At 37.0% G+C, this 20,322-nt stretch overlaps 1 protein-coding gene across 3 annotated transcripts in view; it reads left to right on the forward strand.

Annotated features, from left to right (window-relative positions):
* Dop2R (dopamine D2-like receptor) overlaps positions 1 to 20,322 on the forward strand; it is a 404,223-nt gene that overhangs the window by 63,425 nt on the left and 320,476 nt on the right. For all 3 annotated transcript variants that reach the window (XM_073975073.1, XM_073975077.1, XM_073975074.1), the window contains exon 2: positions 17,651 to 17,688. The gene's annotated coding sequence lies outside the window, so the exon portion shown is untranslated. The remainder of the gene's footprint in view (positions 1 to 17,650; positions 17,689 to 20,322) is intronic.

The raw sequence follows: 20,322 nt of genomic DNA on the forward strand, positions 1-20,322 counted from the left end.
CAGATTTATTTGCGAAACGTTGTTAAAATATGGATATTTGCATGTGCAAATATTCTTTGCTGCTGTTGTGATTGTAAGCATATTGTCTTTGTATTTATAATTGCTTTACATTTATCTTAAAGATTTATTTGAAATAAAAGCGAGAAATCATAACAGCTATACGTTTGCTCCTGGCAAGCAAATAATTGTTTAACTCACGCATATTCCACACTTTGGCTCAGACGAAAAACAATCAAAATCAGTCAACAATTTAACCTAAGGCACACTGTTGCATTTTATTGATTCTATGGAATATGGGTGTGTTCATTTATTCATTCATTAGCCTTCACATTGTTAAGCCCAACGATAAGAGTACAGTGAATTAGCAGTTAATGTAGATTGTTAAAGAACATTTGAACAGTAGACCCAAACTTGTTTTATCTGGACTAAATGAAAATATGAATTTATGTGTGGCCTATTTCCAAAGGAAAGGATGCATCTAAAGACCATTTGGAAAGAAAAGGACACTTCTAACGATCCTTTCCAAAGGAAAGGGAGCTTCCAAGCACCCTTCCTAAAGGAAAGGATGCTTCATAGGACCCCTTCCCTGTGCTTCTATAGATCCTTTCCAAAGGAAAGGGAGCTTCCAAGCACCCTTCCTAAATGAAAGGATGCTTCATAGGACCCCTTCCCTGTGCTTCTATCGATGCTTTCCAAAGCAAAGGATGCTTCTAAAGACCCTTCCCAAAAGGAAACGATGCTTCTAAAGACCATTTCCAAAGGAAAGGATGCTTCCACAGACTCTTCCCTAAACGAATCGATGCTTCTAAAGACCATTTCCAAGGGATATAATGCTTCTAAAGGTCCTTTCCAAAGGAAAGGATGCTTCTTATGACCCTTTCCAAAGGAAAGGATGCTTTAAAGGACCCTTTCCAAAGGAAAGATTACTTATAAAGACCTTTGTGTAGGAAAATATGCTTCTAAAGGTCCTTTACGAAGGGAAGTGTGCGTCTAGAGATCCTTTCCAAAGGAAAGGATGCATCTAAAGATCCTTTACAAAGGGAAGGTTGCATCTAAAAGACCCTTTCCAAAGGAATGGTTGCACCTAAAAGACTCTTTCCAGAGGAAAGCGTGTATCTAAAAATCCTTTCCAAAGGAAAACATCCCTTCCAAAGGAAAGGGTGCTTCTGAACATTCTTTCCAAAGGAAAGGGTGCTTTTTAAAAACCTTTTCCAATGGAAAGGGTGCTTTTTAAGACCCTTTCCAATGGAAAGGGTGCTTTTTAAGACCCTTTCCAATGGAAAGTGTGCTTTTTAAGATCCTTTCCAATGGAAAGGGTGCTTTTTAAGACCCTTTCCAATGGAAAGGGTGCTTTTTAAGACCCTTTCTAATGGAAAGGGTGCTTTTTAAGACCCTTTCTAATGGAAAGGGTGCATTTTAAGACCCTTTCCAATGGAAAGGGTGCTTTTTAAGACCCTTTCCAATGGAAAGGGTGCTTTTTAAGACCCTTTCCAATGGAAAGGGTGCTTTTTAAGACCCTTTCCAATGGAAAGGGTGCTTTTTAAGACCCTTTCCAATAAAAAGGGTGCTTTTTAAGACCCTTTCCAATGGAAAGGGTGCTTTTTAAGACCCTTTCCAATGGAAAGGGTGCTTTTTAAGACCCTTTCCAATGGAAAGGGTGCTTTTTAAGAAACTTTCCAAAGGAAAGGGTGCTTCTTAAGAACTTTTCCAAAGGCAAGGGTGCTTCTTAAGACCCTTTCCAAAGGAATGGGTGCTTCTTAAGACCCTTTCCAAAGGAATGGGTGCTTCTTAAGACCCTTTCCAAAGGAATGGGTGCTTCTTAAGACACTTTCCAAAAGAAAAGGGTGCTTTTTAAGACCCTTTCCAAAAGAAAAGGGTGCTTTTTAAGACCCTTTCCAAAAGAAAATGGTGATTTTTAAGACCCTTTCCAAAAGAAAATGGTGATTTTTAAGACCCTTTCCAAAAGAAAATGGTGATTTTTAAGACCCTTTCGAAAGGAAAGGGTGCTTCTTAAGACCCTCTTCAAAGGAAAGAGTGCTTCTTAATCCACTTTCCAAAGGAAAGGCTGCTTCTTAATCCCCTTTCCAAAGGAACGGGAGTTTCTTAAGATCTTTTACCAAGGAAAGGGTGCTTCTTAAGACCCTTACCAAAAGAAAGGGTGCTTCTTAAGACCCTTACCAAAAGAAAGGGTGCTTCTTAAGACCCTTACCAAAAGAAAGGGTGCTTCTTAAGACCCTTACCAAAAGAAAGGGTGCTTCTTAAGACCCTTACCAAAAGAAAGGGTGCTTCTTAAGACCCTTACCAAAAGAAAGGGTGCTTCTTAAGACCCTTACCAAAAGAAAGGGTGCTTCTTAAGACCCTTACCAAAAGAAAGGGTGCTTCTTAAGACCCTTACCAAAAGAAAGGGTGCTTCTTAAGACCCTTACCAAAAGAAAGGGTGCTTCTTAAGACCCTTACCAAAAGAAAGGGTGCTTCTTAAGACCCTTACCAAAAGAAAGGGTGCTTCTTAAGACCCTTACCAAAAGAAAGGGTGCTTCTTAAGACTCTTTCCAGAAGAAAGTGTGCTTCTTAAGACTCTTTCCAAAGGAAAGAGTACTTCTTAAGACACTTTCCAGAAGAAAGTGTGCTTCTTAAGACTCTTTCCAAAGGAAAGAGTACTTCTTAAGACCCTTTCCAAAAAAAGGGTGCTTTTATAGACCCTTTCTAAAGGAAATGGTGCTTCCATAGACCCTTTCCAAAGAAAAGGGTGCATCCTAAACCCATTTCAATGGAAAGGATGCTTCTTTGGGCCCTTCCAAAGTAAATGGTGCTTCTTAAGGCCTTTCCAAAGGAAAGAGTCCCTTTCCAAAGGAAAGAGTCCCTTTCCAAAGGAAAGGGTGCTTCTATAGACTCTTTCTAAAAGAAAGAGTGCTTATATAGACCCTTTCTAAAAGAAAGGGTGCTTATATAGACCCTTTCTAAAAGAAAGGGTGCTTCCATAGACCCTTTCCAAAGAAAATGGTGATTCTTAAGACCCTTTCCAAGACTCTTTCCAAAAGAAAGGGTGCATCTTAAGACCCTTTCCTTAGGAAAGGGTGCTTCTATAGACCCTCTCCTTAGGAAAGGGTGCTTCAATAGACCCTTTCCTTAGGAAAGGGTGCTTCTATAGACCCTTTCCTTAGGAAAGGGTGCTTCTATAGAACCTTTCCTTAGGAAAGGGTGCTTCTATAGACCCTTTCCTTAGGAAATGGTGCTTCTATAGACCCTTTCCTTAGGAAATGGTGCTTCTATAGACCCTTTCCTTAGGAAAGGGTGCTTCTATAGACCCTTTCCTTAGGAAAGGGTGCTTCTATAGACCCTTTCCTTAGGAAAGGGTGCTTCTATAGACCCTTTCCTTAGGAAAGGGTGCTTCTATAGACCCTTTCCTTAGGAAAGGGTGCTCCTATAGACCCTTTCCTTAGGAAAGGGTGCTTCTATAGACCCTTTCCTTAGGAAAGGGTGCTTCTATAGACCCTTTCCTTAGGAAAGGGTGCTTCTATAGACCCTTTCCTTAGGAAAGGGTGCTCCTATAGACCCTTTCCTTAGGAAAGGGTGCTTCTATAGACCCTTTCCTTAGGAAAGGGTGCTTCTATAGACCCTTTCCTTAGGAAAGGGTGCTTCTATAGACCCTTTCCTTAGGAAAGGGTGCTTCTATAGACCCTTTCCTTAGGAAAGGGTGCTTCTATAGACCCTTTCCTTAGGAAAGGGTGCTTCTATAGACCCTTTCCTTAGGAAAGGGTGCTTCTATAGACCCTTTCCTTAGGAAAGGGTGCTTCTATAGACCCTTTCCTTAGGAAAAGGTGCTTCTATAGACCCTTTCCTTAGGAAAGGGTGCTTCTATAGACCCTTTCCTAAGGAAAGGGCGCTTTTTAAGACCATTTCCTAAGGAAAGGGCGCTTTTTAAGACCATTTCCAAATGCAAGGGTGCTTCTTAAGACCCTTTGCAAGGGGTATGGGTGCTTCTTAAGACCCTTTGCAAGGGGTATGGGTGCTTCTTAAGACCCTTTCCAAAGGAATGGGTGCTTTTTAAGACCCTTTCCAAAGGAATGGGTGGTTCTTAAGACCCTTTCCAAAGGAATGGGTTGTTCTTAAGACCCTTTCCAAAGGAATGGGTTGTTCTTAAGACCCTTTCCAAAGGAATGGGTGCTGCTTAAGACTCTTTCCAAAGGAATGGGTGCTTCTTAAGACCCTTTCCAATGAAAAGGGTGCTTATAAACATCCTTTCCAATGGAAAGGGTGCTTATAAACATCATGTCCAATGGAAAGGGTGCTTATAAACATCCTTTCCAATGGAAAGAGTGCTTATAAACATCCTTTCCAATGGAAAGGGTGCTTATAAACATCCTTTCCAAAGGAAACGGTGCTTCTAAACATCATTTCCAAAGGAAAGGGTGCTTCTAAACATCATTTCCAAAGGAAAGGGTGTGCCTCAAGATCCTTTCCAAAGGAATGGGTGCGCCTAAAGATCCGTTCCAAAGAAAAGGGTGCGCCTAAACATCCTTTCCACAGGAAAGGGTGCGCCTTAAATTAATTTAAAGGACCTTTTCCCAAGGAAAGGGTGCTTCTAAAGACCCTTTTCGAAGGAAAGAGTGGTTCTAAAGACCTTTTTCAAAGGAGAGGATGTTTCGTTAGGCTTTTTTCAAAGGGAAGGATGTTCCTAAAGACCCTTTCCAATTTTGATGATTAGTTGGTGCCGTCAGGGTTTCTTGGAGTTTTTACGCCATTATCTCAGGAAGTATAGTGCGCTCCAGTCAAACGGGCTGCCAGGGCCTAAACCCGTTGGCCTTATGACTCAGGGTAGGATATTTTTGATGATGGTCAGATAAAATGCAGGGATCGGAATGAGCAAAAACCGTATGTATGTGTAGAAACAACGCAGATGTCACAATAGTCGCTAATTCATCTCATTTTCATTTACCTGGTTTATAATGACAAATTTCTCAGCTTTGGTTGATGATATTTCAACAAAATTGGTCAATATTAAAGAAAAAAAGTAATTAAATATTTTAGTAGAAAGGAACGCTCAGCTGTCCCCATTCCGTTGGACGTATTCCAATCTTTATATAAATCAAGACCAGCAGATCTTAAAATCAGTACAAAACAGTATGTCATCTGCAATCGAATTAAAACCAGTAAGAAAAGGATCAAAGTCGGGCGGGGCCGACTATATGATACTCTACACCATGGGAGGTACAGTGGTGTGAAAAATAATAAGGACACTTCAATCCATAACCAAGATTATATTGAAAACTGACTAAAAAAGGGAAAATTACATCAGTTTATAAAATTTATTGTTTTCTTAAAATGTTAAGAAAAGTATTATAAAAATATTTTGATTGCTTGTAACCATATTTTATTTATCTGTTATATTTTATGCGAATTGTCGTAGTTTGGTGTGTGAAAAATAATAAGGACACTTCATGACATGACATACTTGAAAGAAATTAATGCAGGTTTTTACTAAATAATGGTAGATAAAGTGTTTCAGTGTCATTAATACTTTGTAGACGATCCTTTGTTTTCTAAAACGGAAGCGCATCGTCTGGGCATCGAGTCGACCAAATTTTGGCACTTCTCTACTGGTATCGCATCCTACGCAACCTGTATAAGTTGCCAAAGGTCGCCATAATTTGGTGGACACTTTCCCCTGCTTGAATTTTTAACTTCATTCCACAACATTTTTCTATCGGGTTAAAATCAAGGGATTGAATAGGCCATTCTAAGAACTTAAATTAATTATCCTGGAACACCTTTTTTCATTTTGCCGTCATTTTTGGGTCATTAACCTTGCTGAAGACTCATTTTAGAGGCACACCCCCTTCAGCATACGGAAGAATTATATTTTTCAAAATTTCAATGTAATCTGCTGATTTCAAAAACACTTTGAATATTGTATAGAGACCCCAAAGCATAGTAAGAAAATGAGCCCCACACCATGCTGTTAGCTCTGCCATATTTAGCCGCCTTCAGAGTATATTTTGGGTTATATTATTGATTTTTAGGTCTTCAACCCTGATAAACTCCTCTATCGGAACAAAAAATATATTTGGTTTCATCAGAACAAAGAATGGTAAGCAATTTTTCTTAGACCAAGCGATGTGATTTCTAGCAAACTGCATTATTTGCTGAGTATTTTTATACCCTACACCACTACGTGGAAAGTGTACAATTTTTCGATTAAAATGATACTTTTCTGACACTGTGAGCTCTAATGTGGCCACCACAGAGGGTTTTAGGAGTTGTTGATGCGTCAAAATTAATATTTAAGTAGTTTTTTATTTGTAAAGATGTGGTAAAATGATCTTTTTTAATCATCGAATAACGGATTTATTATTACAAGTGCAATTTTTGGATTTCTACTACGACTTTTATCTTTGAAGTTCACTTAGCTGCATCCTCCACCATTGTCTTTAAAGATTCTAAGCTTTTTCTGTAATTTTTCTGTATGAATTCCCTTCTTTATGTAAACATTTAATGATTTCTCGAGTAGCGTGATAACAATGCGTATTTTTACCCATATTTGCAAAGAAAAACTAAAAAATACCGGTAGATTTAACATTTAATGAATAGAAATTAATTCATTTTAATCTTTTACTTACAGGAATACATGTACATTTTCAAAAACAAATTTCCATCGCAATTTTTCCATTTTACACATTTTAGGAGCGACCAAAAGTTGTGTATGTCACTGTCCTTATTATTTTTCACACCACTGTATATCTAAATCTATACCGAGTTTAATAAAATTTGACACATTTATTTCTATACCCAATTTAGTCACAAATTCCAAAGTTCATCGAAATTAGACATCTATAGCATGGTTGGTGCAGCAAATACCTGAAATCAGACGAAAATACATATATATAAGCTATATCAAGTTTTGGACCGATTTCGTTATAATTTCGCACATTTATTTACAGACTGAATTCAGTCACACATAGCCAAATTTCATCGAAATCGGACATATATAGCGAGTTTGGTGCAGCAAATACGTGAAATCGGTCGAAAATATACATTTGGGGCTATATCCAAATCTGAACCGATTTTCACTAAAAGCAATAGCGTTCTTCTTATGGCTTAAAAAATTATATACCCCAATTTTCAGTTGAATCGGACAGTAAATTCGACCTGTACTTTGCGAACGTACGGACGTACATGCATAAATCGACTCAGAAAGTGATTCTGTGTATATCCCAAAAAGGAACTATGGGTCTATATCGTTTCCTTATGCATGTTACATGCAAATGCACAAAGATATAAGGGGTATTATGTGTTGTGTAGGGAATAAAAATTGGAAAAAACGTGAAACTATCCCAATATTATTTTTTTTGACTATAACCCTAATCGCGTTTAGATATTGCACAAAGAATTTGCATTTAATTTTATGAAAAATCGTCAAACTCTAGGAGACATTACAAGAGCACCAATTTTTTTCTATCTAGAATATCTGCAATTCTTTATTTTTGGTGTGTTCCTGAAAAACCACAAATATATTGATATAACAACGAACTAAGGATAACATACACCCTATGAAGAATAACAAACAGGGTATGTCAACAAAAATTAAAGAACCCGATTAATGGCATTTTTCCTAACAGTTACAAACTGAATAAATAACGCCTTTCAGCTGCTCAATTTATTCGATTTATTTTTCCATAGAAACCATTAGCAAATCCACCCATAAATGCATGTATGTATGTACATGCAAATGTATTGTCATTTCATATTAGTTCCACATATGTAAATTTAAAATGTGTTTCTGTGTTTGTGTGCAGAGTCATCTTTGATGTCACAATCAATTTATGTTTCAAATTTACATAGCAGCAATGCTTCTGTGCTTTGTTCTGTTTTTTCCACTCGACATAAAATTTAAATTTGAATTCATGTAAATTTCCAATAAATCTGTCTGCTTTATAAATAAGCAATTCAGCCAGAAAAAAGGCGAACATTTTTAAGCTAATGACCTTCAGATTGTCTCTATTTTCTGGCGTAACCAATGGTTATCTCCTCCTGCCTTTGAACTTCAAACAGATAATTTAATGTCCTTATTTTTTCTGGCATGAACACAGAGATAAATTTGAAATGTCTGAAGATTTTTGTTTGCCGATAAAATATTCTTTTTTTCTCTCTTCAACTTTTTCTTTCTCATTTTGAGTACATAATTGCATGTTTTATGGAAATAGAAAAGAACCTAGTTGAGATTGGTTTGGAAAGGGGAAAGACTTTTTTGTTAGTTTTCCAAGTTTTCTGAGAAAAACGGTACATGTCCTTTCCGGTTGGATATTAGATTGTAATAGGAAATTATATGTGTACATTTTAAAAACTTTATTTGCAAAAACTCCAAACATAAAATATTGAAATGAGCGCCCAAAACTGAATTTTAAGAAAGAACTTTAACACTTGGAAGTATCAAATTTTCTCTCGTTATATTAGAGATCTTAATTTTCTTTTATATAAAAAATTTATTTATAATTACGTATGTATGATGCTGCTCATTTTAATGAAGCTAATAATGACGAGATGACGGTCTTATAACATTTCTGCTTGGACGAAGAAATCAAATTTTCCTTCATTTAGATATGTTGCTTTGCACTTCTCCTGTTAAAGAATTTATTTCAATATCTATCTTTTCCCTTTCTGCTCAAATAAACACATTCTCGCTCACACTGTGTTAATGTGAAAATTCCATTTAAACGTTAAGCTTCATTAGCCATCTCCTACCATCTGTGAATACTGATAATGATGATGATTGGAAGGTTAACAGAAAACCAAAACAAAACAAGTAAAAAAGTATCAGTCGGCTTTGCCGACAGAGATATACCCTCAGCCTGTGCAAATTGAAACACTCTTAAGGGGGTTTCAAAATTTTGGTTGTATGAACCGACAAAAATGTTGATTAGGATTAAAGTTCAAAAATTTTGCGGAAAAGGTACTTAAAGGAATGGGCCGACATAGATCATGGGGGTGCAATAGGGGGTTTTTACACCCTTCGGGCTGTTTTCTCAAAAAGTATGGACTTGCCCCTGAAACAACTTTTACCATCGCAATTAAGGCAGCGACTGTAAGTTGCATCAACAAAAATCAAAGTGATTCAATAGCAGGTCTTAAAGTGAACTTATCCAAAATTTTGTGTGGGAGGTACGGGATGGATTGGACAAATATAGTCCATATTCGAACCTGATCTATATCTGGTAGATATTATGAGAATGTGTAAAGTATGGATCAAATCGGTCACTCCCATCAAGAGTTATAGTGCGAAAAAATTTTCCGAACATTTTTGAACTTTTGTGGGGGCGGTACCTGAAGGAGTGGACCGGTAGTGCTTATTTTCAAACTTAAACTAAGTTTGCACAAAATATGACGAAGGTCACATTTTGGACTGAATCGGCAGATTCGGTCGAGAGTTATCTTGCGCTCCAACCACTACACACGGTGTCATAGGGCTTTTTTGTACCTTTCAGGCTATTTTCTCAGGAAGTATGGACTTGCCCCTGAGGAAGCTTGTACCTTCGTATAGGGGACAGTGAATACAAGATGTTACAACAAAAACCAAGGCGATTCGAGAGCAGGTCCTAAACTGAACTTTTCCGAAATTTTGTGTGGGAGGTACTCGAAGGAGTTTACCGATTGAGTCCATATTGGAACCTTATATAATTCTGGTATAAATTTCATAATGTGCAAAGTATGGACCAAATCGGTTGCTCCCTTCAAGAGTTATCGTACGCACAAATTTTCCGAACATTTTCGAACTTTTGTGGGTGAGGTACCGGAAGGAGTGGACCGATATAATCCATCTTTGAACTTGAACTAAGTTTGGACAAAATATTACGAAAGCCAAATTTTGGACCGAATCGGCAGATCCGTTCGAGAGTTATCTTGCGTTCCAACCACTACACACGGTGTCATAGTGTTTTTGTGACTTTCAGGCTATTTTCTCAGGAAGTATGGACTTGCCCCTAGTGAAACTTACAGCGTCGTATAGAGGACAGCGAACACAACTTGCGTAAACAAAAATCAGAGCGATTCGAGACCAGGTCCTAAACTGAACTTTTCCGAAATTTTGTGTGGGAGGTACCCGAAGGAGTAGACCGATTGAGTCCATATTGGAACCTCATCTAAGTTTGGTAGAAATTACACGATGTGCAAAGTATGGACCAAATCGGTTATTCCCTTCGAGAGTTATCGTGCGCACAAATTTTCCGAACATTTTCGAACTTTTGTGGGGGAGGTACCTGAAGGAGTGGACCTATATGGCCCATCTTCGAACTTAAATCGAATCTGGACAAAATATTTCGATACCCAAAATTTGAACCGAATCGATTAATCCGTTCGAGAGTTATCGTGCGCACCAGCCTGCCAGACAGACAGACAGACAGACAGACGGACGGACATTGCTAGATCTACTCAAAATTGTCTGAAACGGATATCGTACAAACATACTTGGGGTCTAAAACCATTATTTCGATGAGGCACATTTTTGGTCGTATCAAAGTGTAAATACCCTCTTTAGCCTAAAGGCTGAGGGTATAAAAACGATTTCACTTCGTTTCTGGTGATGCTGCTGATGCTTCTGATGATGGCGAAGACGAGCAAGACTTTGAAAATGATATGCATAGCGTTCATCCATGACAGAAAACGATGATGATACTGAATGTGTGTGTGTGTCTCTGTCACTGACTGGCATTACCATGGTTTTAAAGTTTTCTTTTTAACTGCATTTCCTTTTTCATCCATTGATATTGTTTTTCTTATTCACATTATTTTTTCTCTTTTCGCTTTCTTAATTTCGTCTCCTTTTTGTTGTTGTTGTAATCGATTTATGCAAAGTAAATGTTTTCCTTGTAAATCCGCAAAAGAAAAACTTGTGATATCCTTTTAAAATCAAGAGTATTTTTTCTTCTTTTTTGTGTTAATGAAATTTCTTAAAAGATTCTGCTGGTCTGCATTTACTCAGTAGTAGTTATTTTAAGATTAATTGAAGAAGAAATGCTTGAAAGACACAAAAAGCCCCACCATGGCAGTGCATTAAAAATGTAATTTTTAAAACAATTCGATAATAAATTATCTTGGTGAATGATGGAAAATTCATTAACCAATCATTTTATCAGCATTCATTTGTGAGAAATGTGATGAATCTGTTGAAAGAACATTTAATTTTGTGTAAGAAAATTGCGCGAAATTCAAAAAAGTGGAAGACGAGGTCGCAAGACACGGTATTCCAAACTGGAATAGCAAAGCAACAATTATAGAGGAATTGCAATTTTTCTTAGTTCGGCTTATAGGACAAATGTTCTATAGAGGGCCAACTAAGTAAATAAGTACATGAAGAAACAAAAATGGGGCCAGCGATTTTCGTCGGCAGAAGATGCTGCTGAAGTGTTGAAACCATGTTTTGGAGGTGTCTCAATCGGTGCGGAAAAAGTGCTTAGACAATACATTTGAGCGCATGGAAAAGTGTATTATAAATCATGCGGGAGCATACCTTGAAAAACAATAAAACCGTTATTGATAAATATGACCGAACGGCCACATCACTTGTTGATTAGGTCAATGCTGATGGTACATTCAGTGGGTCCTCAATAATTTGGATAGTAATCCAGAGCTACAGATAATTCTTCAAAATCTTCAGAGCGGGACAATGGACTACTGAACCAGTGATCAACCCCCTATAGACTGCAAATCGAAGTTGATAACTGGATACTATCCGACACGAAGTCTTCTTCATATTTCAACAAATCTGAAACTGCAACGCAGGTGTTGAGTGACATTATGAAGGGAGCCCTGAAATCACTGGATACTTGGGGCACAATTACTAGCTTGGGGACTGCAAAGAATAGAAATATCGGCTGAACAGCATAATGATGCACTTTCTGCTAATATACATACATACACATCAAAGTAAATGCGGCTTGTACTCTGGGAATGTGTAGAGATAGAGGATACGGACTTCTTGCTATACAAACTACCGACATTTTTCTAGATTACTCTACTAGTTCAATGACATTTGGTAGAGTTATATGTAGTGTTGTAGTGCTGAAGTAAAAGCAGCGATCAGCTAAATGAACTAGAAAGTACAAATCTAGTTAAAGAGGATATTTTCCAGTACTATCTATCACAAACAGAGATGCGATGGGACAAGACTACAACATGTCTAATATCAATATCGACGTAGCCACATTACAACGTCAATGTTTCTGATTAGCGAAAATCGATGAAACCTGGCAAGGCTTATGACCTGGGCTAATGGTAACCGGTAACCATGCAAAGCGTTGAAAAAATCGAATAACGACCACTGAGGGGGAAACGGTGAAGCATATCCTGCCCTGCACAAATACAAACGAAGATTTAAAGCTTTAGATTTAAAGGATTCTTCAAGATCTCGCTGAGAGTCTGGAAGACCCTCAGAGATTTATCAATTCATCATGCTGGGTATATCAATCATATACCTCAGCCTATCTGAATTTAAACTATCATCTACGGACAGATCGACTGTATTTAGGATCTTTTCAGAATGTTGTGGCCCTTTTGGACAATTGAACTGGTCGACAAAAATGTGGAGTAGGATTAAAATTCAAAAGTGTTGCGGAGGAGGTACTTAAAGGAATGGACCGACATAGTCCATTACGAAAGTTTATCTTATTTTTGATAGATATCGCGCCCACTAGTCATTTCAGTGGGTCATCGCATAAATTTTGGACCTGAAAATCGATATCGGTCATTTTGGAAGTTAAACTAAATTTGGACAACATATTAGGAGATCCAAAGTTTTGAACAAATTGGTAGCCCCGTTCAAGAGACATCGTGCATTCCATTTTGCATTTTTAGTGAAATTTTTTAAATATTGAGGGGAAAGTGCCGGTAATTGTTGGCCATCTTTGAACTGAGACTAAATTTGGACAAAATATGACGAAAGCCAAATTTTGGACCAGATCGGTAGATCAGTTCGAGAGTTATAGTGCTCTCCAGCGACTACATATGGGGTTTTTACACCTTTCGGGCAGTTTTATCAAGAAGAACGGACTTGCCCCTGAAAAAACTTTTACCGTCGTAATTGAGGCATGTTGCTTCAACAAAAATCAAAGTGATTCAAGAGCAGGTCTTAAAGTGAATTTATCCAACACTTTGTGTGTGAGGTACCCGAAGGAGTGCACAAATATAGTCCATAATCGAACCGGATCTATATCTGGTAGATATATTAGGATGTGTACAGTATGGACCAAATCGGCCACTCGCATGAAGAGTTATCGTGCGCACAAATTTTCCGAACATTTTTGAACTTCTGTGGGGGAGGTACCTGAAGGAGTGGACCGATATGTATTATCTTCTAACTTAAACTAAGTTTGGACAAAATCCGTTCGAGAGTTATCTTGCACTCCAACCACTACAAACGGTCTTATGGGTGTTGTTTGCAACTTTCAGGATATTTTCTCAGGAAGTATGGACTTGCCCCTGATGAAACTTGTACCGTCGTATGGGAGGCAGTGAATACAAGTTGTTACAACAAAAATCAAAGCGATTCGAGAGCAGGCCCTAAACTGAACATTTCCAAAATTATGTGTGGAAGGTACCCGAAGGAGTGGACCGATTGAATCCATATTGTAACCTTATTTGAGTCTAATAGAAATTTCACGATGTGCAAAGTATGGACCAAATCGGTTACTCCTTCAAGAGTTATCGTGCGCACAAATTTTCCGAACATTTTCGAGTTTTTGTGGGGAGTGGACCGATATAACCCATCTTCGAACTTAAACTATGTTTGGACAAAATATTGCGAAAGCCAAATTTTGGACCAAATCGGTTCATCCGTTCGAGAGTTATCGTGCGCACCAGCCAGACAGACAGACGGACGGACATTGCTAAATCGACTCCAAATTGTCTGAAACACCGAGCCGAGTGCTGAATCACCTAGTGGCCTTACCCCTGCAATACGAGAGCCAAGGGCGCGATCTACAATACGAACACCGAGTGGCCGAACATCTACAACAGGAATCACCGAGTTGCCGAACACCGAGAGGCCGAACATCAACAACACGAATCACCGAGTGGCCGAACCCCCAACACCGAGTGGCCGAACACATCCGAACCCCGAGTAGCCGAACATCTACAACACGAATCACCGTGTAGCCGAACATCTACAACACGAACCACCGAGTTCCCGATTATCTTCAAATCGCCTACTACCGAACAGCGAATCATCGAATTCCCGATTGTCTTCAAATCGCCTGCTACCGAACAGCGGATCACCGAGTTCCCGAATATCTTCTGATCGCCTACTACCGAACGGCGAATCACCGAGTTCCCGATCATCATCGAATCATTTACTACGAATCCCGAAGCCGGTCGTTCTTCCGTCAATTACTGAACACCGAGTCATCCAGCTCCAGGGCATCTGCGAATCGCCGCATTCGGACCTAATAACGAGTCGTTGAGCCCTTCCACTCCACCAGCCACTTATCTCGTACGAAGCTTCCAACCACAAATACTGAATCCAATTTGCCGATACCCCAGTCAGTTACCCGATCTACCAGTTGCTTTTTAAACCCTTCTTATCGTATTTAAACATCAGTAGATTATAAATTAGCTTTACATTAATAAATATCCGATTTAACCCCCAGGAAAGGGAGAATACTCGTCTTATTATTCCGTAAGGTTTAGCTCTTATGGCGACTCTGGACCCGACTAAGTTTACCCCAGCCTACAACAAAACCACGTTACAGATTGGATGTAGCGAAGAAGACTATCTTGGTCTTGTTTTGGATACCAACCATATCCTGAGCACACTATCGGTATCAATTATCAAATCAAATTGCCTTGCTGGTCTCTACAGGAGGATGTGCCCGTTCCAAATCCATCAGTTTGATGTTACACTCATTGGTAGGATTTCGGGTTTTTTACAACGTGAATTTTTTCACATCGTAAACTTTTTCACATTCTCGCTTTTACATTTATCTCGTTATACCCTACACCACACTGTGGTAAGGGGTATTATGTCTTTGTGCATTTATATGTAACATACAAAAGGAAACGAAATAGACCCATACATAGAATCACTTTCTAAGTCGATTTATGCATGTCCGTCCGTCTGTCCATGTATTTTTGTTCGCAACGCATTTTTTGTCCGATTCAGCTGAAAATTGGAAAATATAATTTTTTTAGCCATAGGAAGAACGCTATTGCTTTTGGTGAAAATCGGTTCAGATTTGGATATAGCTCTCATATATATTTTCGGCCGATTTGACGTATTTGCTGCACCAAACACGCTATACACGTCCGATTTTGATGAAAATTGGTATATGTAACTAAATTCGGTCTGAAAATAAGTGTGCTAAATTATATCGGAATCGGTTCAGATTTGGGTATAGCTCCCATATATATTTTCATCCGATTCCAGGTATTTGCTGTACCAAACACGCTATATATGTTTGATTTCGATGAAATATGGAATGTGTGACTGAGTTCGGACTAAAAATAAATGTACCAAAAACATCGAAATCGGTTCAGATTTGGATATATCTCCCATATATATTGTCGGCCGACTTGACGTATTTGCTGCACCAAATACGCTATATACATCCGATTTTGATGAAATTTGGAATGTGTTGAATAAGTGTACCATATTATATAGAAATCAGTTCAAATTGATATCTATCTCCTATATATATTTTACATATTCATAGTGGTGTAGGGTATCATATAGTCGGCCCGGCTCGACTATGATCCTTTCCTTACTCGTTTTCCTGTGGAAAAGACGTTTTTCCTCTCCTTTTTCCCCCGATACCTCTCTCGTACGCTACGCATTGCCACTGCTTGTAAAGTAGCTCTATATACCGCATTTTTCTCTTCGGCATTCTCAGATGTTTTACTGTGGAGACTGAATTTCCCGACTGTTGGGCAAAATATATTCTCTTTTCCAATTGTGGCATTAAAATCTTTAGAATAATTGTAATGGTATAGATATATCAGTAATTCTCAATACTTTAAAATGTTCCATAAATTTCCACTATATTTCCCATATTTATAACTGCGCCCGGTTCGAATTCTACTTTATCTTTTATTTCTTTCTATTTTTATTTGCTATTGTAAATATCCTACAAATTTAAATTTCTTTATGTTTTTATTAAATTAATTAACTCAAAAAAAAAAACCGTAAATTTTTATTTCAAAATTAATTGAATTATTTCTTTGCTTTTAAACCCTTTTAATATTCAAATAATTAATAATTAACCTTTTTGGCAAACTTCCTTCTTAATTAAGTAATTAGCAACATCACATTCAATAACATAATTATTACGAAAATTTGCACGAGTACCAAAAGAAACTTTTGACATGCGGCATAAAATGTTTAAAGTTTCTTATTTTACAAAACTAATTATTAATTAGGTTGTGTAATTGTAATGGTTGTGTTAAGTGTGTCGATGGGTGGGTGGGTTTGTGCTTGTGTGCGTGTTTCATTTTGCGGTCAAATATAAATGATTTGCAATTTCTTTCAGATGGAGGGAATGAACTAAACCGAACAGAACAACTCAATTATTTTAACTTTTCATCCAATTATCAAAAATTTTCATCTGAAAATAATTTCCATTGGATATTTCAAAAGTTTATTGCAACGAATGATTAATGTCTGTTTGTTGTTGTTACTGCTAATATTTAAAGGGATCTTTTGGTTTCTTTGAATCCAATTATGGCAATAATGATGAGGAGGGAAAGAAGAATGGATGGATGGATGGACGAATGTCTGTCTGTGTGTTCGAACCCTTTTTAATTGTGACACTAATCCGTATCAATGTTTGCCAAAGTCCAATTTATTGGTTTTTTATAAACTTTTTATTAATAATGATATTTGCATAATTTATCAAAGTTTATTTAGGAAATAAACTGATTTCAATGTAAATTTTTTGACCAAACAAAGAGGCGACTAATAATGAAGTTATCACACGAGTTTAAAATATTTGTTATTTATATTTTATTATTTGTTGCAAATTAAATTTTGTGGTATTCTATGAACTTGGAAATAATTTTGTTTTCATATGCATGTGGGGATTTCTGTGTGAAATCGGACACTTTTTCAAAAAGTTTTTTGTTTGATTTCCTTTATTCTTTGTTGTGTTGAGGCTGTTCATCAGCAAAATATTTCAGTATATTTTCATATTCATATTTTATATATTCATATTTTCATATTTTATTGACGTAGAAATCCCACTACCAAATATAACTTAAAATTTTTGTAATTAGTCGTAGTTTAATATAAAAATCAATAAAATCAATCATTGATAAAAATTGATTTTAAGTTTTAAATCGCGAAAATTGCATCCAAGACCATAAGACAACAAAAAATACAAAAACAATTTTTTCTATTTAGACCAATAATAAAGGAGTTTTGATTTCTGTGCAAATAGTTTTTAAAAAATTCGACTTTTTCTAGGCACGATACCTCGGGAACCGTTAGTTGAAAAAAAAGTATATAAAAATATACCGCAATGCTTTGCTAATGAGCAGCACCAACACACCAAAAAAATAATGGAAATCAAAAACCACATTTTGAAAAAGTGTCCGATTTCATGCAGAAATCCCCATATGTATTTTGTAGTGAATTATGTTTTGATGTATGTGTTTCTTTTTATTTATTTTTCAGATTATTTGCAGATTGGGGAAGAGTAAAATCAAACTAAGGTATGTGGATTTTTCGAATTTATTATATTATTTTATTATAACAAAAATATTTATATTATTTGAGAGGAAGATTTGAAACAACATTGTACAAAGGATTCATATGACATTTTTGTATTTAGTTGGCCTTAAAATCTACATATATGATTCATAATTCCTCACTGTACTCTTGAACCAACTTTAAATGAAAGGAGCTTACACCCGGGAAGTTTTTGCGGATTCTGAAACAACAATGTTCATATATGAGAAAAATCAATAAGAAAAAAATCACCGGAGCTATTTTTAACCCACTTAGCGCAGAGAATTTGATTTGCGAGAAAAGTTAAAATTGTTTATGAAAATTATATTTTTGAGAATTTTTACGTATTTTTTAAATAATAACTTTTTTCTCTAAAACGTATAGTTTTTCTACTTCTTTTAAAAGTGCCAAAAACTTTGGAGGTGTTTGGAGGTGTATCCTTATCCCTTGATTTTTGATTTAAAAAATACTCTTACTGTATTCCCAGCACAATTTGAAGGAAGGGGTTCCATGCGATGACGTGATTTCATGGCATCTTTTGCATTGGTTCAAACGAAGTCGTAAAAAATCCGATCTGTTCATTAGGATTTGAACCAATGCAAAAGAAGTCGTGAAAGATCCGATATTTTCATCAGCATTTGAACCCATGCAAAGGAAGTCGGGTAAGATCCGATCTTTTCATCAGCATTTGTACCCATTCCATCGATCCAATAGAGATAAATGTTGTTTTTTTATTTGTTCACATTTTTCTAAATATATAAGATTAATTATAGGCTTGATGTTGTCGGAGTCTCGAAATCACAACCAACGTTGTTAAAACTCTCGTCGTAATGATAATGTCATTGCAAAGGGTTGGTGAAAATGACATGTCAAAGCATTGGTGGAAATGACATGCTTTGGATACAAAAATGAAATGCTAAAAAGATGACATGCCAGGTCACTTGCAACCATGATTGAATGACATCTTTGGCATTGAACATTTTGCTGGGTTCCTAACAAATCCGTGACTTTATATGTTTCAAGCTTTTGAAGTAAACTTTATCGCATATTTAAGTTTTTCATCAAAAGTCTAAAATTACAAAAATTAGATGTTTTTAATAGCTTGGGTTTTAGGCCAATTGGTTATAAATGCATAGGCCAAATGAGGCTTTATAAGCGTGAAATGACAGATAACAGACAATACTATTACAAAATTCAAAAAACCCCACAAAAATATTCAAAAAAAAAAAAAAACAGAACTTTACGTCAATTTTTGCATCCATTTTTTGTGGCGTTTAAACGACCAGTGGCTTTATGAGGGTTAAATAAATCGCGATCAACCTGGGATGTTTTTGCGAATTCTGAAACAGCAATGTTCATAGATTAGAAAAATCTAAAAACAAGAAAAAATCGCTGGAGCATTTTTTAAATAAATCGTGGTCAAAGTTGACATTATTTGGTAAATTTAAGTTTTCGCGATTTTCCTTCAAAACCCCAAATCCTATCCAAACAGGGCTAAATATAATAATAAAATATAAATATTGTAGCTTTGAAAATTCTGTATAGGCTTGATCGTTATGATTTGTTCCTTAGTTTTACCATTTTTGAGATATAGAGATTCAGATCACATTTTTAGGTTTTTTTGTTAGGTTTACGATTTGATTGAAAACGGTAAGTCTTATCGAAATGGATCTAGAGAAAATCTTATTACTTACTTACATAGCTGGCACATTACACAACATTTGTTCCATAGACCGAACTAATAAAAGATCTCCAATTCTCTCTGTTTAGTGCTTCCCGTTCTGGAATACCGCCCCTTGTCATCTCTTCATCCACTTGTTTGCGCCATCTATTCTTTGGCCTGCCAATTCTGCGTGCACCGCCATGTGGCTCGAATTTATACGCCTTTTTAGCGGGTTCACCATCGCTCATTCTTATTATATGGCCTAGCCAACGCAATCGCTGCATCTCGATACGTTTAACTATATTGATGTCGTTGTATAGCAGATACAGCTCGTGGTTCATACGACGTCGATATTCACCGTCAACGCAGAATGGTCCGTAGATCTTTCGAATAATTTTTCTCTCAAACACGCCAAGCACTGCCTTATCTGCTTGCCCAGTCTTCGGAACCATACATCAGCACTGGTAGTATCAGTGTTTTGTAAACCGTTATTTTTGTTTGAAGAGTTGTGGCTTTGTTTTTAAAGTGCTTACTTAAGCCAAAGTAGCATAGACTCGGACCACTACCTTGTTACATCAAAGTTATATACCAGATTAAACGTAGCAAACAAAGTGCGAACAGACACAACACGGAAGTTGGATATCGGTAGGTTATCTGCAATCACAACAGATAGCCACAGCATATTCCACTCAACTGGCCCAACAGCTTAATCAAAGCACTCCTCGTCCCGATAACATATCAGGACAATGACAAAACATTGCCCACTCCATGCAAACAGCCGCAAAATCAGTACTTGGATGCCTGAGACCTCCACCAAGGAATCCACATAGGGCTACTCTACAATCAGTAGCAACGCGTAGCACACGAGAGAGGTATCGGGAGAAAAGGAGAAAGGATAAACGTCTTTTCCGCAGGAAAAAGAAAAGCGGGAGTGTGAGCAAATCGAGATGGACAG

This window comes from Musca autumnalis, unplaced genomic scaffold (assembly GCF_047663935.1).
Source record: "Musca autumnalis isolate F117 unplaced genomic scaffold, ASM4766393v1 scaffold_3, whole genome shotgun sequence".
Lineage (NCBI taxonomy): Eukaryota > Metazoa > Arthropoda > Insecta > Diptera > Muscidae > Musca > Musca autumnalis.